The sequence below is a fragment of the Macaca thibetana genome, chromosome 14, assembly GCF_024542745.1.
Source record: "Macaca thibetana thibetana isolate TM-01 chromosome 14, ASM2454274v1, whole genome shotgun sequence".
Taxonomy (NCBI): domain Eukaryota; kingdom Metazoa; phylum Chordata; class Mammalia; order Primates; family Cercopithecidae; genus Macaca; species Macaca thibetana.
Window position 1 is genome coordinate 104354540 of NC_065591.1, and position 12039 is coordinate 104366578.

Sequence of the window (12039 nt, forward strand, 5' to 3'; positions counted from 1 at the left end):
TATATTATATATATTATAATAAATATATATCTTTATATATATATATATATATATTATTATTATTTTTTTTTTTTTTTGAGACAGAGTCTCGCTCTGTCCCCAGGCTGGAGTGCAGTGGTGTGATCTCAGCTAACTGCAGCCTCTGACTCCCTGGTTCAAGTGATTCTTCTGCCTCAGCCTCCTGAGTAGCTGGGACTACAGGCGTGCACCACCACACCCAGCTAATTTTTGTATTTTTAGTAGAGACAGGGTTTCACCATGTTGGCCAGGATAGTCTCGATCTACTTTAAGATATTTTAAAACCACTAGTTAACAGAAAGAAAGAAGCTGTGTAATAAAATTAGCAAACATGTGCCAGGTAAGATGAGGCAATTACCTGAAGTTCTCATGTGATCTATCTAGAAGTGTTGATGGGGCTGGCTTGTTGTTCAGAACCCCTCCTTTGATTCACTTCCTAGAGCGCCAAGAGCAAAAAGCTCTAGCTCCATTTATTTCCAGGTCTCTGGGTGTGGAGCCCCTCAGTTCCCCCTTTCCTAGGCCAGGAGTCCCTCCCCTTCCTCTCAGAGCCCTGGAGACCCATTTAGGCAGAGCATCAGGTATACATCATTCTCAAGGGAAGAATAAGAGACAGGGGATGGCTGTCTTTTTCCTAGTACTCGGAAAACAGTAAGTGAGTGGATAGAATTTCTCTACTTTAATTCATTCTCTTAAGCCTTTGATACCAGATACGCCACTTATGGAAGCTAAAATCTAGTTTTAGATGGTGTCTGATATTGTAAAAAAATTTTATGTTGAGCTATTTTAAGTTTAATATGTCCATATTTCATGATGCTCCATAAAGAGTACCATGCCTGAGAGTTGTTCAGCCATAAAGAACAAGTTTGAGTAATGCTGAAACAGGTCATATGGATGCTTCTTATCTCAAGTGAGGCATTTACATCTTGGAAAGATGGCGGATTCATGTGAAGGTATGTACACATCTTCCACTTGCCTCTAACAGAGCATAAGCTAAGCAGAGGGATGAGCCATTCAACACCTGGGCCCCTCTTCTTGATCTTCTTAAGTCCAGCCATGCTTTTTTTCTGTTTTTTTTTCTGTGGTCCTCCTCATTCCTATGACCATACTCTGCCTTGCAGGCAATAGAAACTATACCACTTTGCAAATCTCAATTTCAAACACATTATTTTCCAACCTACCAATTGTTCTACCTTCCTTGCACCGATACCTCCTCTTTTACAAATCTTTGCCTTCTTGGAGATCCTTAATCCTTTGACCCCACTCATTCCTCATTTCCACCAGCACCTGCTTAGCTTTACTTCCTAGTCCAGCCCAAATTCTATAGTTTTTCATGACAGTTCCTTACCAAATACCTTCAGTTCCTGTGCTCTTCTCTCCTTTCATTAAACTTTTGTCTTGTGAAACTCCTGTAGGGCTTCTAAGTGCAACTTTCCTTCTCCATGCCTGTTTCTGAGCAGCAGAGCACTAATGGAGAAAGCCACAAAACAAAGTTTTTTTTAAAAGAAATTAATTCATGATGACACATTTCAGTTGGGGAATCATAGCTGCCTAGCAACTCTACTGTGTTCTAATAGACTTATTCTTCATTTTCCAACATAATCATTTCACATCTTTTCCTCCCTCTTCAAATTCCATATTCCCTTATCAGCACTCATTCTCCATGGGTGACCTCAATCCTTTCCGAAGAAATAGAAGCTACTGGATGCTAATTCCCTATTGATCCTACAAATCCACCTGCATCAGCAACCATTTCCTCCTTCTCTCTTATTATAATGGAGAAATTATTAATTTCTTCCCTATTAAAAGTCAATTCTCAGATGCTCTGGTTCTGCCTCCTTCTACATTCTTAAAGATTGTGTTTCTTGGTTATGCCCTGTCTCTACTGTGTCATTAATTTCTTCCACTCTACTGAATCATTTGCATCATACAAACGTGTTCTAGCATCTCCTGACTTATGAAACATCAAGAATATAGTAACCTTCCCTCAACCCTGTGCAATTCACCCAGTGTTTCCTTTTTGTTTTTCCTTCTTCTTTTTTTTTGGTGGGTAGGGGAGGGAGTTGTTTGTCTTGGTCTCATACCTCATATTTACAACTCAATTCGTTCCCATCTGGCTGCTTCCACACTCTACTGAGACTGCTTTTCTAAAGGTCACTGATGACTTTCCAGTGGCCAAATCAGTCCTCCTCTTGACCTCTCAGCAGAATTTGACACTGTTGTTTATATTTCCTTCTTGAAACATGAAACTCTTTGTGAATGCTGTGACTTCTTGGCTCCTGTGTTTGTTTTCTTTTTCTACCCCGTGATCCACTCCTAGTTTTGTTTGCTGGGTTCTCCTCCTCTAAACGCTGGACTTCCTTGAGGCTAGATCATGAGACCTCCTTTCCCTTATCTACATTCTCTTTCTAGATATTCTCATTCCTGTGACTTTAAAATGCCACATAGGTACTGACAATTGTCAGATTTGTCTCTCCAGCCCAGCCCTATCATCTGAACTCCAGACTTTCATATCCAAATATCTACTTCACATCTCCTCCGGAATGTCCCACTGACATCTGAGTTAACAAGTCCAAAAGAGAACTCTTCACTCCCACCTCTTCACTCAAAACCTCTCTTGCCTTGCCTGCTCTGTCTCAATAAATGTCACTGCCACTCATCCAATTACCTAAATTAGAACTCTAGAAATTGTTCTTGATTCTTTCCTTTCTCTAACTCCTACCTTTCTAATCCAACAGCAAATTCTGTCAATTATACCTCCAAAATAGATTCTGCATTCATTTCCCATTTTCTACTGCCTTCACCAATCCACACTGCCATCACTTTCCAACAGAATGATTGAAATACTCTTCTAACTAGGCTTCCTGTTTCAACTTTACCCCTTGTATTCCCCAAACAGCAATACAAATGACCTTCCTAAAATATCTGTTAGATCATGCCACCTACCTGTATAAAATCCTTTAATGCAGTGTGAGTAAACCCAGCTCATTCCCCTGCCTAACACAATACTATACCATCTGTCCTTACTTTCACCCCTTTAGGAATGGGATTCCCAATTCTGTTTGTTCCAGTGAATCTGACTTTATTTAAATACTCTATAGATTCTTCGTTCTCTGGGTGTGGCCCACTGTTCCAGATGGTCAGCCTGAAATGATCTTCCATGATTTCTTTCCAATGAGAGCTTCTCACAGAGGCCTTCTTTACTATAGTATCTAAAGAACATACCCTCTTTCCTTCCATTGTCTACCTTAGTCTTTTATTTCTTTGTTTCATTAGCATAATGCAGAAGGGTATTTTTGGTTGTTTGTTTTCTATAATTTTTACTAGAATTTATATTCTATGAGGACAGGAGTCATGTCTTCTGTGTTTTCATTGTGCCCCTATGCCTGGGGTAGTACCTAACTTTCAGGAATATAATTGTAGAATGTATGGATGAATAAATAGTGAATGTTAAATAAAGATATAACACCCAGCCCATTCAATAGACTTAATGGATCTTAGTTTACCTTCTCCTCAGTTCATGTGTACCTCCTCCTTTCTGGGATATAACAGGGTAACCCATTATGAAGCTAAACATATTAAACAAACTATTTCTGTGCAAGATGAGCGACCAGTTAAGGTTCTTATTTTCTAGAACTGGTCTTGCCTTTCTTCAAATCCAACAGTCACTGTAGAGTAGGCAACAGGGTTTAATAAAGAAAAAAGGGCTATGAAGAGAGGAGCCCAGGAATGAATCCCTGCAGTCCTACTCTTGAGCTGTGCAACCTTGGGCAAGACATAGTCCTCTCTGATCATTCGTTTTTTTTTTTTTTTTTTTCATTTGTAAAATGCGGAGAGTGATATCTCTTTTGTCTACTTCAAAGGGTTATAGTGGCAACTAGGTGGGATAATGTAAGTAAAAGACCTTGTCAATTGTAAAGTGTTGAACTAATGATTTCTAAGAGTTTCACCAAACTCTTTTTGTCAGGAAGTCAACCATGACTTTCAGATCCCTCCAAGGAATGATTTAAAGGTGCCTTTCTATAGTGCTTGACCTCTGCTAGGCTAGGGCTAGCTTAAGTCCTGTGAGCTCTTCCCACCCCACCTCCAGTTCCTACTTGTACCTTTCCCATAGAGAACATGTCAGTTGCTCTTTCTCCATAAAGCACAGTTCTGTCTGGTGGGACAGATAGCACGTGGGGCTCACCAGCCATTGCTGCAGAACCAATGGATGATATTTCCTGTTTGGGTCGGTCAAGGCTGATGGTCTGGAGCAGCCAGCCAAACCTGCTGTTCAGCATGCCCCTGCCACCCACAGCCCCTGCTGGAGGGGAACTGGAGCTGTGAAAACTTAGCTCCCACTTCCACCCGTCTTGCCCTTTGTGATAGCTGAACAGGTACTCCAGCTGGCTTGGCTACTACCAATCTTAGCTTCCACAAGAAGAGAGTCTTTCGGCTCTTACGGAGCCCACTGCTCAGGAGTGAGCTGGGTCACGATGCTGTACAAAGCAGTTTCTCCAGTTCCCCAGCTTGGGAGTGTTTGGCCCCAGGGTGCATTCTGGTGATCCCCTCTCACCTGTAGGTTTTCAGACAGCTTCATGGCCATGGGTGTCCCCCAGCCTTCCCCAGGCCTCAGGGCTTGGCTTATGTCATCTTTCTGCTTTCAGTCCCACCCTGTCCTTCTCTCTCCTCTCTTGTCTTTCTCTGTCTTAACCTTCTGTCACCCAGATGGTGGGGATTGTTAATGGGTCCTCTTATTCACGAGTCTCCACATTCTGTCTGATAGACTACTGCAGTGGCTGCTCAGTGTGGGTGTTGAGTGCCGGGAAGGTTGTGTCTCCCAGGTGGGGCAAGAGCTCTTTGCTCCCCGCGCTGTGATTCAGTTGTGCCCCTATATTCTCTCAGCTGAAGGCTCTTCTGCATTGCCCAAGAGATCAATTTTATATTCCTTATCCAGGCACTCAAGGTTTCCTTCCTAATGTGGCTCTAAGTGTTCTCCCTAGGCTTTCTTCCTCCCATGCCCCAAGTCCCTGCTGGGGCCTCTCTGCTCTACTCTGTTCACTAGATACATTTTCTTTTCCCGCCTCAGTCCTCCCATGCTCCAAGGCTTACTCAAAAGTTTCTTCATTAATTTGACCCATGACGCTCTCTCTTTGCTCTCAAGGCCAAGCATCTCTTATCTGCACAGCACAGAGTAGCATCTTCTTTGCTGTTTTGCTTCATTATCCTTGTGTTCCTTGTGCACTATGTTTTTTCATTCCTATTAGATTTTAGCCTCCTTAAGGTTGGGATGGTATCTTTGCTTAGTGGTCAGGAGCGTATTTTGAGACCAAGACAAATTTGAGTGCAAATTGCATCTCTTCCTCTTATCAGTTATGTCATCATTAGCAAGTTACTTAACTTCTCTGGGCCTCTGTTTCTTTATAAAATGGAGATGATAATAGACCTTACCTTTTAAGGTAAAAAAAAAAATGAGAAAGGAAGAGGTAATGTATGTAATGTATTTAGCACAATACCTGGCATATAATAAGTGTTCAATAAATGATACTAATAATAGTTATTTTAAAAAAGTCTTCTTTATCCCACAGCACCCATCCCAGAGCCAAGTGTATAGCTGATGCTCATCCAACAATTGTGGATTATCTAGCAATCTATATAGATTAATTCATACCAAGGGTTAAGAAGGAAGGAGCAGAACCGTGAACAGGCTTGCCCAGGGTGCCATACAGTGTAGCTGGTGTCAGTGCCCAGGTCTAAGAGTGCTCATGAGCTGTGGAATGGGTCATTTATCCCTGGTTTGGCCTGGAGGAGGGTCTGGCATCTGCTTCAGGCCTTTGCTATCCTAGTTCCTGGTACTAGGAGGACTACGTGCAACTGTATCTCTGCATCCATTAATTGTAGCCATTTTACACCTACACAGGATGATCCCCTAAGACACCAAATTATGCCATCCCCTTGTCTTAAAAATGATCACAAGGCCAGGCACAGTGGCTCACACCTGTAATCCCAGCACTTTGGGAGGCCGAGGTGGGTGGATTACCTGAGGTCAGGAGTTTGAGATCAGCCTGGCCAACATGTTGAAACCCCGTTTCTACTAAAAATACAAAAAATTAGCTGGGCATGGTGGCAGGTGCCTGTAATCCCGGCCACTTGGGAGGCTGAGGCGGAAGAATCACTTGAACCCGGGAGGCGGAGGTAGCAGTGAGCCGAGATCGCGCCATTGCACTCCAGCCTGGGCAACAAGAGTGAAACTCTATCTCAAAACAAACAAAAGGACCATAGCATGAGGCCTCGAGATGATGGAGAGCTGACCCTTTTCTCACCTCGTGTGCACCGTCTGTCTCTGTGGGTGTCCTCAAAGCTCCCAGGACCGTGCCATGCTAGTAGCAGCTTCCGTCGCTCTGGGCCCAGCTCTAGAGGTGCCCTCAGGTCAGAGTACTGCAGACAGAACTCAGAAAACTTTGCAAAAGCAGCAGGGAAGAGGGGACGGGCAGCTTCTGGGAGAGAGGGAGTTGGAGCCTGACAAATGGAGATACCTTGTGTGAGATCAGCAAAAGAGAAGACACAGACACTTGACCTGGTTTGGAATTATTGCAAATCCATCAGGCTCTGTGCAAATTGAGACCATAATTCAGATTGTTCATATCATCACCAGCATCCCCATTTCCATTAAGCCCTGCCGTTCGTCTCTCCTGGGCCTGGCTCTGTCCAGCAGCTAATTGAAGGGGTCAAGCTAGCACTAAATCAACAAGCCAGTCCAGAGAGGTCAGCCCCCACCCCAGTCCTTCCAACTCAGAGGCTGTGGTTAACCTTGAACGGAATCTTATCTCCTCCTCAGCCTCAGAAGCAGCTTCAGTGGAAAGATGCTTGTTAACAGGGTGTGGTGAAAAGGGTACTGGACTAGAGGCCGGAAGAAGTGGGTTTGAACCCCAACTCTGCATCTCACTAGCTCTGTGACCTTCAGCAAGTTATAGAAACTGCTGAAACCTTGGGTTTCTCATCTGTAAAACGAGAAAGATAAAAGGCATACCTGCTCTATCTACCTCAAAGAGTGATATTAGGCAAATGCTGAAACATAGGCAAAGATGCTTTGAGGTTTATAGAACACTATGCAAATGTAGGTGCTTGTGGGTGCTTTCCTACGTGGCCTCCAGGGTCTGTGCCCAGTGGATACCCAGCGTCTGTCCAGCTTCTGTTCAGGCTGGCCTTGTCCCAGGTTTGGGGCTCTGTCTCCCTGTGCATCATGTCCCTTCAAGTAGGAGACTCAGAAAGAGCATTAGGTACCAATAGGGCTGGCAGCCAATGATGCGAGGCTGAGCTCTGGGCCCTCTCCCTTGGCCCTACTCACATGGAAAGGGAAGCAGAAAAGGACTTTTATTGAGCACTTACTTGACAGGCCCCTCCCTGGCTATTCTTCCTGCACACATACACTCTCCTTAGAAAATACCTCCAGGTAGCTATCATTATCTCCAGCTTTCAGAGGAAGAAAGTAGGTCATAAAGAAATTAACTCACTTGCCCATGGTCACCTAGCCAGTGAGTGGGGGATCTGAATTGGATTCATTCTGTCTGCCTCAAAGCCTACCTCTTCCGACCTCACCTGCTGACTCTCAACAGACCTTTCTGTACTTTGTCCTGGGGCAGAGTCAGGGCCGGGGACCAAGTGGTCACCCTCAGGGAGCAGGATTCCTTGCCGCAGAGGTAGGGGAATGCTAAGCACAGGTGAGGATTTCCACCTCTTTTGGAGACAGAGGGCAGCAAGACATCCTGGGGATTGTCCTGCACCTGTAAGCTTAGGTCTCGGTCCTGCCTGGGGTCAGCCCCCATGCTCGCCCTCTCCCACCTCAGCCCCCTCTCTGTGGGTATACCCATCTTGTTCCCCCCACACACAGCCCACCCGGGCTCTGACCCAACAAAGAGCTAGGTGCAGGGCACTGTGCTCCAGCCCTTGTTCTCTAGCCCCAGACCACAGGGTGTGTCCCCATCACTCACCAGGGAGCCAGTGCCAGCCTCATGGCCTCAGAGCAACACAAACCACCCACTGTGGCTGGGGCTCCTCTCCCAAGCCAGGATAATTATTTCAATGGAATATTTTAAAGAGTCCTTTTCTAAATTAAACTACTAATAAATGGGATAGTAGCCGAGAGGGAAGAAAGGTCTCTGCTTAACATTGAAATAGAAATTAACCAGAAGGGGGAAAATAATGTCCTGAGAGGTTATCAGGAGGCAATTTGAATCCTGTTCCCCTGTGGATGGAGTCATCTGAAGTCTAGCTGGGTCTGCCTGCTGTGAGGACCTCAGATGCTAAGGGGAAAATGAAGTCAGCTGCCACAGAGGCCCCAACTCCCAGCTATGAGAAAAACGCTGGAAGGTGGACTTCATTTTCCATGTTTTATTCAAGATTTTTTTTTTCCAGATATGCCTCGTGCTCAGGCTCTGAGTTACCACAAAAGCATCCAAACCCAGCCTGTGACATTCACCCCCGTTCCTACCACCTCCCTTGCTGAGGAAGGTCCTTTGACTCCTCCTCCAGAGGGAAAGAATAAAAAATCAGAACCCAAATGGCTATGGAAAGGGCCCTCTCCACTCTTTCAGCTGGGATGGGTCATGGCCCACTGTGGGGGCTCTGGTTCCAGGACTGACTCAGGGCTTCTTCAGCTTCCATCTGGCCATCTGACCGGGGTGGCATTCCAGGGGAAGTGGCATAGCCTCCTGCCACTAGCGGGGAAGGGCCATCTGGTGAACAGCTGCCTCTGGTTGTCTGAGACACCTCGTTAAGGTGGCATTGGCAGCCGCCTGCAGAGGCACAATTTGTAGTGTAGCTTACCCTGGTCTTGCTTCTGCCCATTCAGGGTGCTGGCCGCTTCCTCTGCTCCTGGGGAGTTGGCCCCAGTCCACCAGGACCTCCTTTCAGCGGAATGTTCTCCTCCAGTTCCCCTTCCACGTGCTGACTAAGTGTGTGCCTCACCCTCAGCATACAAAGGTTTGCTGGCTGGTAGGCCAGACTCTCAGGGCCCCTCAACCTTCTGGCTGCTCAGGTGTGACCCCTGCTGGTGGGAGTTGAGCTGGCCTGGGGGGGAACTTTTCTGGGCCTGGTCGCTGTAGCTTTCAGAGTCTGTTTCCGGCAGGAGCTGGCTCTGCTGTGTTTGTGTACATTTGTTCTATCAGTAGACACTGGGGATTCCCGAGAAAGCTCCAAAGGCAGCTGTAGCCACAGTGGAGAGATAGCCATCCTGCCCTCTGCCAGGCTGGCCTCAGGGCAGTCATTCACACAGACCCCTCCAGTCCACAATCAGGGCTCCTTTAAGAAAGGCAGACTCTATACATCAAACCACAGCACCTTGTGCTCATCAAATCGTGTGATAGGTAGAGAGGAATGCCCAGTCCTAGCCTTCCTGTGGGACATTCCTTCTGATTGACACCAAGGCGTGATGACGGTGGAAATTCACTGGATTCATTGTCTCCATGGGTACGTTTTTTAATGGAGAAGGGCCTGAAGCCAGCAATGATTTATCCTAACTCCAGAGCAAAGAGTTGGTTCCAGTGGCAAGCCTGCAATGGAGTGATGATTCTAGATAGGGATGGGCCAGAGCCTTTCTGAGAACACCGACGGTAGCAGACGACACCACTCACGGAGTGTTTACTGCGTGCCAGGCATGCTCGTTTGAAATGATCTGCTAGTAAGCATCTTGCTGTTCTGCATTTGAATTCCGACCTGTCACCTGGTAGCTGCGGTCTTTGGGCAAGCCTCTTACCCTCTCTGAACCTTAAGTCCTTCTGGAGGTAAAAAGACATACTTTACAGAGAAATTGAGATGATTACATTTATATGATCCTTGTATGTGCTAATCGCAAAGGCACAAGACTCCTTGTCCAGTGATTAGCACATATTCAACATTCAATAAATGGTAGTAGTTCTTTCATTGCATCCATTTCCTTTTTTTTTTTTTTTTTTTTTTTTTTTTTGAGCATGATTTTGTGAGGCTAAGTGAAAAAAATATAGGGTATTAGTGCTTTGCAAATTGGAAGGGGAACATGCAATGTGTTTATTATTGATGTGATTTCTCACCCTAGGCAGTAGCAAACTTCTCCTCTCACTGTAACCTCGACCCCCAGCAGGGCAGCTCTCCCACCTTCTGAGTCTAGACCCCATCTAGGAGATGAGAGGGAGAACACATCACGCTCAGGAGCCAGACAGGCCGTGCAGCGGTACCATCCAATGTTGTTACCTCCCAGAATCATCCCCGGATTCGCCTTTAACTCCTGTGATGGTGTCTCATCGGATAAGCCAAACTGATTAGCCACATGAGAAAGTTTTTTATTCCCAAAGTTCAGAAAGCAGTCTCCACATTGCTTCTCTGTGCCTTTCTTTGTGAGAGGAAAGGAATTAGAGTGGATCGTATCAAGGTGAAAGTCAGTCCCATTCTCTCCCTACTTCCCTGAGAGCCAGCCTGGACCTGCTCGGAGGAACAGTGTCTTCTTATAATTGCATTTCCTTTCTGTCCTCTAAAAGCTTTTGTGCACCATTCCTTCACCCATTCACAGTAACACACTCTTTGGTTGGCCTTCTTTTCTCATTTCCTTTGCTTTATTTGGTAGCTGTTCTCATTTTTTTTGCAGACTCTACTCAAATACATTTGATATAAAGGAAAAAACTTAGGACTTAGTATCAGGAAACTCAGTTCTGACACTAGCAGGGCGATTTTGGTAAAATCACTTAACTCCTTTGTGCCTCTGTTTCTTTCATTTGGTAAAATGGGATTAACAGTCAAATTACATAACAGATATTAAACTGCCTTGTAAATGATAAGCGCCATATAAAACTAGTTACGAGTCAAGTCTCACAGCCTCTGAGTTCCTTCTTGGCCCCGGTCTTTTTCTTCCTAGCTACTCAATACAAGGAAGACAGAGAAAAGCTAGCATGTAGTTAGAGACCAAATAACCAAAAAAACAACCACTAAGTGCCAGGTGCATTTATATGTAGTATTCATTTAATACATTTTGTCTTTGTTATGGAAATTTAAAAAACTTGCCTCAGTTTAATGTTATTTGTTCAGCACCACACAATGATTAATCGGAGGATTTGAATTCAAATCTGTCTGATGCAAGAAGCGAGGCTTTTCTGCTTGTGGTAGGAGGCTAAATAACGGCCTCTTGCAAATATGTCCATATCTTCATTTCCGGGACCTGTGAATGTCACCTTATATGGCAAAAGCGACTTTGCAGATGTGACTAAGTTGCAGATCTTGAGATGGGGACATTATTCTGGATTATTGTGTGGGACAGATGTCACCACAAGGGTCCTTATAAAAGAGAAGGTGCTATGAAGACAGTAACAGAGAGAGATGGAGAAAGCGACCACGAGCCAAGAAATGCAAGAAATATAGCTGTGGTAGCTTGAAAAGCAAGGACATGGATTCTCATCTGGAGTCTCCAGAAGGAACCAGCCTTGCTGATACCTTGCTTGTAGACCAGTGAAACTGATTTCCAACTTCTCGCTTCCAGAATTATAAGAGAATAAATCTGTCGTTTTAAGCCCCAAGTTTGTGGTAATTTGTTCTTGCAGCCGCAGGAAATAAATACACCATTCTATCACGCTGTGCCCTTCACCATTTCATATTCTCTTTGCCACCTAAAAGGCCCAAGTTATAGCTTTTCCTAAGCTCTCCCATGTCCTAGGGTGACAGACTGGCCTTCCCAGTCAAAGCAATTGGCTGGCAAATACTTAACAGATACCTACTAGGAGAACCAGCCTGTGTAAGGCATTGTGAAAGATGGCAAGAAAGGGTCTTCAAGGAGAATATTACTTATCTGTGGTGCAACTCTAAAATGCAGTGGCTCAAAACTGTCAACATTTTATTACCTCCCACGGTTCTGTGGCTCAGGAAGCCAAGTGGTTCTGGTTCAGAGTCTCTCATAGGGCCTCAGTCAAGATGCTAGCCAGGGCTGCGGTTATCTGGAGGCTCGTCTGCGGCTGGAGGATCTACTTTCAAGATGGAAAAAAAAGGTCTAGGATTTAGCATTTTAAAGTGTCTGACATTTCTTTC

The 12039-nt window shown here is 45.1% G+C and overlaps 1 protein-coding gene across 21 annotated transcripts in view; it reads right to left on the reverse strand.

The window, feature by feature from the left end:
- The window catches only part of TIMM8B (translocase of inner mitochondrial membrane 8 homolog B), a 1180384-nt gene that overhangs the window by 448407 nt on the left and 719938 nt on the right, over positions 1-12039 (reverse strand). The window contains exon 1 of one of the 21 annotated variants that reach the window (XM_050757815.1): positions 8473-8476. The exons of the other annotated variants lie outside the window; for them this stretch is intronic. The gene's annotated coding sequence lies outside the window, so the exon portion shown is untranslated. Of the gene's footprint in view, positions 1-8472; positions 8477-12039 lie in introns of those variants that run through there. 21 annotated transcript variants of the gene reach the window in all.